Source organism: Rhinopithecus bieti, unplaced genomic scaffold, assembly GCF_001698545.2.
Source record: "Rhinopithecus bieti isolate Rb0 unplaced genomic scaffold, ASM169854v2 scaffold_648, whole genome shotgun sequence".
Lineage (NCBI taxonomy): Eukaryota > Metazoa > Chordata > Mammalia > Primates > Cercopithecidae > Rhinopithecus > Rhinopithecus bieti.
In genome coordinates, this window is record NW_016803107.1 from 398586 (window position 1) to 407483 (window position 8898).

Genomic DNA, 8898 nt, shown 5'->3' on the forward strand with positions numbered 1-8898 from the left:
GGGGGAGGGATAGCATTAGGAGATATACCTAATGTAAATGATGAGTTAATGGGTGCAGCACACCAACATGGCACATGTATACATATGTAACAAACCTGCATGTTGTGCACACGTACCCTAGAACTTAAAGTATAATAAATATATATATATATATAGTCCTGTAAGAAACCAGATGAATCAATGTGCAATTGAATATTAGATGCCTTTTAATATCTGACATTTGCAACAAGTATCTAAAGATGTAGTAAGTGATGAAGATATGTTATGTTTAGAAAAAAGATAAAGAATTGTCTTTAAGACTTGATGCCAATTCTAAAATGGAATGCATATACACAAAAAGAGATTCAAGAAATACATTCAAATCATAGTAAAAACTATTCTGAGTAGCAAGGCTTGTAATATTTTCATTTTCTTTTTGGGCCTTAGTGTATTTTTAAAAAATATCCTCAATTGAGAATGTTTTATTTTAGTATGGGAAAAAGTCATGAAAATAACAACAGAAACACAGGTAAGGGATTAATTCAGTGCCAAAGTTTAGTGAGATGGGATGGACAATCTGAGAGGATGACAGACAGTGGCATAGATGAGATCCATCGAAGCTCAGGGATCCAGATGTAAAATTGCTGCTGGATCACAGCTTCTTCAGGCTGCTAACTAACAATGGGGATCAGGTGAGCTGAAGTGTTGGTCTCTCTTTTCCAACATTTTCTTATTCCCCTAGGACAACGGATTTCAGAATGAAGCAGAAGTTTTTGGAAAGAATGAGGAAGATCTTCTCTTCTGAATGGAATATATTGTATGGTTTAAGGTGATAGGAAAGCTATTAGAAATTTTAATAACATATTTTCATGGTAATTTCTTTCTAATTAACATTGCAAACCATTTTTAAAAGCATGCTTGCTTTCGATTCACTGGACTTTAACTGTCAACCTTTCACAGCTCTTTCTGAGAAAGCCAATGAAGAAGGTTCTAGAATTCAAGGTCTTAGGTTTCTAAAGCCAAAATTAGATTAAGGTGCTTTGAGTGGATTCAGGAGCATGTTTGCCTCTTCCAGAAAAAAACAGATTATGTTGAAGTCTGAAGATATTACCCCAAAAGAATGGGTGTTCTGAGGAGCATTTTCATCCTTCCCAAATTTCAGAGTTAAAAGGACCAATTTCTCTCTATCTGTAAATTAGCGAATGAGAAAATTTCTCTTTCTCTTTCTCTTTTTAAAATTAGCTTTATTACTGTGTAACTTGCAGTGATAACATTTTAATGTTTCTATACACATTTTGATGAGTTCTAACACCTGTGCAGCCACCAGTTCCTCAATCAAGATGAAGAACATTGCAATCATTTAATAAAGATTTCTCCTACCCCACTGTAGTTAGTCAACCCCCTTCCACCTCAACCAGGGAAACTTTCATATGATTTTTTCACTATAGATTAATTCTTATGGCTCTAGGACTGTACATCAATAGAAGAATAGATGATTTATTATTTTGAGTCTGTCATCTTTCATGCGTATAAAGTTTCACTCAAGCTGTTGTGCATATTAGTACATTTCCTGCTTTTGCTGAGCAGTATATTCCATATTTTCAACATGCCTTTACTAATACAGTGATGCTTCTCTTCTTTGCTCTAGCCCTTCTACTATTTTTATACTTCCAAACACATCAATGACTCGTCTGTCTTAAGTCTTTGCTCTTATTTCTCCAGTGGCCCCAGTTGTTCTTCTAGAGGGCATTCTGTCTCCCATCATTATCCTTCAGATCTCAACTAATGCCACCTTCTCCTAGAGGTTTCCTCACCCACTTGTCTTCACCAGCTCCTGAGCCATGCAACTTTTCTATCAATTCATGTATCTTGTTTCCAACTTATCACTTACCACAATCTCAAATTTTTATTATTTATCTATCATCTGTCCCTATGACTTGAATATAATTTTCATAAGAGAGTAGTGCTGTTTCTCACTCATTTATTCTAAAACCTAGCACACACATGAAAAAAAAAGAAAAAAAAAAAAAAAAGAAAGGCACATGAATGAACGAATTTGAATGTTTCTGATTTGATACATTGCCCCAACAATTCCAGTACTGTCCAAAAGTTGGCATTTGCAAATATACTCATGCCTCACTCCCCCAAAACTGACTATAGTGCCAGACCTTTCAGTCTTAAGGACTCCTTTCATTATCTGCACTGAAGTAACATTTTGAAGGAGGCTGTGTGATTTGGTTTGGATCTTTGCCCCCACCCAAATCTCATGTCGAATTGTAATCCCCAACATTGGAGGTGGAGCCAGCTGGGAAATGATTGGATCACGGGGGTTGTTTCTCATGAATGATATAGAACCATCCCCTTTGGTTGCAATAGTGAGTGAGTTTTCATGAGATCTGGTCATTTACCACTGTGTAGCACCTCCCCTCTTACTCTTTCTTCTTCCTCCCTGGCCATGTAAGATGTACCTGCTTTCTCTTTACCTTCCGCCATGATTGTAAGTTTCCTAAGGCCTCCCCAGAAGCAGAAGCTGTTATGCTTCCACAGCCTGCAGAACTGTGAGCCAATTAAATCTCTTTTTCAAAATGAATTATCCAATCTCAGGTATTTCTTTATAGCATTGCGAGAATGGACTAACACGTTGTCAAATAAGATAGGTTTGTTATAAAATAGCAAATTGTCTCTGACTCACCTCTTTTTATAAAAATTAAAATGTTTGTAACATGTTAAATTCCTATTCAAGCAATATATTAAGCAGTTACTCTGCACCCAGCATTTTGCTGGAGAATGGGGATAGAATGAGGAATGAAAGAAACTGACAAGCATAGCATCTAGTTTGTGTGATTTCTACCCAAAATCAAAATACTGAATTTCTACAATTTTAGCTCCAATATTGAAACAATTATTTAAGATGTGTTGTACTATCATGATTGTAAGCTACCTTAGGTATTCTGAATCGATGAAAATAGACAATTCTCTTCCTTACAACTTGAAGAATCCCAGTGTCCATGACATGAAATACGTAACTAACCTAGAGTGTGTCTATACTCATTCACAAAAGCTCTCAAGTGAGTACATTGAGTGAGGGACTCCATTTTCCATGTGTTAATGGGCAGAGTCACCATAGTGCCTCTCTTCCCTCAAATAACACAAATCTATGATCATAGTGACTAAGAGAGGCCAGATAGAACATCTCAAAGGCAGACCCCAGTAAGTCAACTTACTGTGGTTTTTAAACATTGCTCAGAATCATACTGTGATCTCAGGGTTCAGTTCTGGAGTATTTTCCAAAGGGCAACGCCTCCTCAGTAATGTCTGCTCTGCACAGAACCAAACACAGTGCTATTAGGATGCTGACATTTCATACTCAAATCAACAAGCATTTTTTGACCAGTGGCTGTGTACCCACTGCAATGCGTGGTGCCTGGGATGTAGAGATAAAGTTTACAGGTCTTCCTTAGAACCCTACCTCTGCCCTCCTACAGTGCCTGTTCCATTCTGCTCTCATCATACTTACTGACTTTTTTATATCCTAATGATCTGGCTCTGTGTGTGCCTCTATATCTTATCCGCCATGAAGAAAAATGTTGCTTTATTTACCTCAGATGTTGGCAAATCCTAACACAGAGTAGGCATCAATAAGTATGTGGGAAGCAATATCTTTCTATTCAAGGGAAGTGATAGGCACATGTCAGTAAAGACCTAAAACACATACTTTCAATACTCTGCATGTTAAGTATTTTAAGACAAAATAAAATCCTAAGCCCCAAACCATCTGAATGGATCCCTCCTCTGAACTAAGGGCATTCTAAAGTTAACCTGTCAATCTAGTTCAAGCCATGATGAGAAGGTGAAGTCAGGCATGCCTCATTACCATTAACATCAACACAGACCTTCAGACTGGTAGAACAGACTCTTTAAGTCTGATATGAAACATTTCCAATGTGTCCTCTCTGAAACCAGCTACTTGGAGGTTTCATCTGCATGATAAAACCTTGGTCTCTACAACTCCTTATATTAACCCAGACAATACATTCTATTGATTCCAGGCCATTAGATAATAATCAATTACCAATCAGAAAATCTATGAATCTGCCTGTGACCTGGAAGCCCCCACTTTCAGTTGCCCTGCCTTTCCAGACTGAACCAACGTACACCTTACACGTATTGATTGATGTCTTATGTCTCCCCAAAATGTATAACACCAAGTTGTAGCCTGATCACCTTGGGACAGGTCAATAAGGCCTCCTAAGGCTGTGTCATTGACATGTCCTTAACCTTGGCAAAATAAACTTCTAAATTAAGACTTGTCTCAGATAATGTTTGGTTTATATTATTGTTGGCGTTTATGCTGTGTGGGTAGGCCTATGGCCCAAATCTCCCCAAGAAAATGACTGGGCTGAAGGCAGCAGGAGTGTGAGGTCCTGTTATCCCACCTTGACATTAAAAATTTTAATGTTTAATTTTGGCCTACAAACCCTGAAGTCACTGGTTCTTCCTACTCTGTCTACTGAGGTCAGAGGTTTGAAAGCCAGAGAGGGAAGGAAAGAAAGGCCCAGACAATGTGCTGCCTGATTTTGCAGAGCATGGCCCTTCCCTTTACTTCATCTCTACCCCAGATGAGGCTGGGCTCTCAGTTTGTGGTTTTCAGTTCTCCACGTATCTATCCTAAGTGTGGCCATCATGGAGACATGTATAATATGTAAATGAGCTCATCCAAATATACCTTGTAGATGAGGAAACAGAAACCAAGGAATCCAAGTAGCAACTTTGGGTTTCTTTCTGAGCCAGAAAATAGAAAAACTCAAAAGGTGGGAAAACAGTAAATACATAAGTGAATAAAAAACAGAGCTACTAGGTGGGAATTGAGTCTAAGAAATCAGGTAAAAGTCTTAAAGAAATGTGTAAGCAAAAGGTTGTGGACTACATAACTCTGAGGAGGAATTCACATTGTCATTCAATTTAATGATGCCCCGAAGTTGTAGAAAACTGTCCCTTAGGTAGAGAATAAAAGATAAATTTTACTTGTGCCAATTTCTGCTTCTTGAATGTGCCAGCTCCATTTGAAATCTCATGCTTTGGAAAAAGGACCAAGGCCTACAGGGAAGAAAGAGAAGCAGGATACCTTCTCACTCTATCTCCCCATGTTAATTGGTTTCCTGACTGAGTAGAAAGGGCTCAGTGGATGTTTAAGCCAGATTTGCAGCAGGAGTTCTCTTGGTACCAGAAACAGGGCAATCATAGTGCACGGTCTCTGCAGCAGGAAGGTGTAGGCAAGACATTAGGAAGGGAAAGTCTGTTCTGGGAGGGGTAAGTGTTGCTCTGGGAAAGGAATAGAGAAGCCTAACATGTGGTCACATAGGCTGTGGACCAACTGGGATGGTGGTTTGAGTTACCAACTTTATGAAGATAGTTTTATTGAATAGCACAAGGCATGGGGAAAATTCATCCATTCATTCATTTCTTCAGGAACTTCAATGAACTCTTTAATGTGTCTTCTGTTTTACTAGCCCTCGACAGTCATATTTTTAAAAAATTTCATAATTAATTGTAAGTTGTCTTAAATGTGTCCACTAAATCACTCTTACTACTGCATGCACAGCACTTAGTGGCCTGTAATGGCATAAGTATTAACAGGACAAGTTCATTTGTTACATGAAGAAATATGTGAATGATGAATATTGTGTTCTAAAGAGGTCTCACATAGCATTTTTAAAAGTGAGTAAGCCCCAGTATTGCTTCTCTGGGAGCTCTCGCTCTCACTGAGCAGTTGGCTCATCGACAATGGCAACTCATCTAGTAGCAGCTACAGAAGAAACTAGCCCTGAGGTATTATCCTTTTCCCAAGGTTCCCAGACAATAGGGCTGAGATTGCCTTAGGTGTAGCAAAGGAGGAGAAGCACTGCAGAAGCAGGAGAACTGGCATCTCCCAGGAGTCCCAGCTCAGGCCTTTCCTCAGTGTGTGACTAGAGAAGTTTCTGCCCTTCCTTACTCCATCAAGTTTGTCTCCATTTCCCCTCTTCTCAGAATAAGGCAGCAATCAATGATCAGGCCTGCCTATGTCCCAACACAGAGAAAGCATTTATGTGTACACAAGGAAGCCTGTATATTTATGAATTCCTCCTTGGCAGGGGTACTTGAGTGCACAGATCTATTGAAAAGGGGTCTGAAACACAGAAAACGTTCTACTCAAAAGTAGGATTTTTTTTTTTTTTTTGAGCAGAAAGAACATATTGAGCACCCATGCAGGGCATGGAGAAGACATAAAGCCTAACACTGAACTCGGTCCTTACGATTTTGTACGGAGAGATAGACTTGTAAAAAATTAGAAATGCAATTCATTTGGGCCAAACAATACAATTAACATATTTTGAATCTAGCTCTGTCACTTGGAAACTACATGACCTTGAATAGTTACTCAATGACTCTAAGACTCATTTCCCCCACATGTAAATATTGATTAATGCTTTTTCCCAAAGTTGTTGGGGAAATTTACTGATATACTCTATAAAATCTGCTAGCATATTTTCGTATTAACAAATTAAATGTGATATTACAATGTAATAGGTAATTGCCTTGTAATTGTCTGTATGCATCTTTTCTATAGAAAATCATCCAAAGTTTGAGCAGAAAATTGCTGTATTTTCCCCTGTATCTCCAGGTTCTAGCATCATGACTGGCATTTCATCAGTATTCAATGAATATCTATTGAATGAATAAGTAATCACTCTAGCAACTTTGTTGTATAATGATTAACACAATTCCTAAAGCATGTACTAGACTCACTGCACAGACATATTGCACATATACCCACATTTGTGTACCTTCAATTTTTTAATTTCTCTGTGCTGAGAATCTTCACTTGCCTTACACAAAACCCAGGAATAACTTTACTCAGCAAAATTTTACTGCATCCTCTAGTACACAGCAAAATTAATGTCACTTATGCTGAGTCAAAAGAGTAAAGGCAGAACACCTATTAGTCTACTAAGTATGTGTCAAGAAACTAGAACTATGATAAATATGTAAAAAAGTGATGCCATAGAAAGGGAAAAAAGTATGCATCAAGGAACCACAGATATGCCCACGTTTATTTCATCACAGATATCCATTACCAATAACTGCCTAAACATAAAGATAAATTTTTGATCCTATAACACTTTTCCTTACTCTACTTTAAGAAAAATATATATACCAGATACCAAGACCTTTGGTCTTGCTCTAGGACTTCTTGAATCTTTCTTACTGTAATTATTATTAAACTGATAACCAAGGGTGAAATATAACTTAATATTTTATGAATAAGCATACATAAGTGTTATCTGGATGAATGTGATAATTTGTTCTCACTGATGCTCATCTCCAGTGTCAAAGAAAAGTGTGAAGCTACTTAATGAATTAGATTTAGATTTTGTGATACCATATATCAAAATGCACACATTCCAAAATACGGTATATACAGAACAAAAATGACCTGTTATGTATCTTCACCCACAAGCCTTACCCATTCCTGCATTTCCCCAGATGTACAAAATCTGATGCACCGTAACTGTGGAAAGTTAAATAATTAATTCTTCCAGTGGATACTTACTCTACTTCTTACACATGATTCCATTCTACTATACCCTATTTTTTCTCCTCTGGAACACTTGAATGATCCTTCTTCGAATCTGCTTGGTCTTCACACTGTAGGCAATGGGGTTTAGCACAGCGGGGAGGAGTAGGTATATACTGGCCATGAGCATGTGCACTACTGGTGATAAATGTTCCCCATATCTGTGAATCGTGGAGGCACCAATAAAAGGAACATAGAAGAGGAACACGGCAGACATGTGAGAGAGGCAGGTGCTGAGGGTTGTGAGCCTTTCACTTCTGGAGGCAATGCCCAGCACAGTCTTCAGGATGAGTACATAAGACATTAGAATGAGGAGGGCATCGAGCCCCAGTGTGAAGATGACGGGGATGAAGCCATAGAGGCTGTTGACACGGGTGCTGGCACAAGCTAGCCACATCATATCTTGGTGAAGATTATATGAATGAGAAAAGACATTGGAATTGGCAGAAGGGTAGATGCTTTATAAGGAAGGGCACAGGGAAGACCACACAGATTGCCCGGATGAGGACAGCTATTCCAATCTTTCCAATAACACTGTGAGTGAGGATGGAAACATAGCGTAATGGGTTTCAGATGGCCACAAATCGGTCAAAGGCAGTGGACACTGGGACTCCTGATTCTGCTATTCCAAATACATGGATGAAAACAATCTCAGGGGCATTAAACCAGAATATGCTGAGCGTGGAGGGCAAGGTGGACATGGAGAGACTAAGGTCAGTGAGAGCCAAGATAGAGAGGAAGTAGTACATGGGCTCATGGAGACTCGGCTCCACCTTGATGATAGCTAGGATGGTACCATTTCCCAGGAGTGTGAGTTTGTAGAGAAATCCCAGGGGAAAGGCCAATCATGGGTTCTTGTCTGGCATTCCTGGGATACCTGTCAAGATGAAGCTATGGCGGTTGGCATATGATGCATTCAAGTTCGTCATGTTGTTCTCACCATTGGTGGGGCTGGACTCTTCCACTTAGTTCACAGCTCCTAAATAGAATATATATTCTCATATGGACAGAACAATGGCTTCATGAATGCATAGGTAGAATAGCAGAGGAAAGAATAAAGTTAAAAAACAACTTTTAGATGATACTTGTAACACTTTGTCTTTTTCCTTCCTACACAGTTACATGTGATTACCTCCCTTCTCTTGGAATAAATTTCTTTATTTGAAAAATGGAAACAAGAGTAAACATCCAGTGTTTAGGCAGTAAAGAATTTTGCTGTCTCCTTTGATAACTCCTCCTCATATAGTTTTCAAGGTTTAGCAGAAAAGAAGTAGACATAACCAAGGTCTGAATAACATAGAGCA

At 38.7% G+C, this 8898-nt stretch overlaps 1 pseudogene; it reads right to left on the reverse strand.

Moving 5' to 3' along the window:
* Positions 1-7598: 7598 nt before the first annotated feature.
* On the reverse strand, positions 7599-8523 carry LOC108544256 (olfactory receptor 51H1-like; annotated as a pseudogene).
* Positions 8524-8898: the final 375 nt, after the last annotated feature.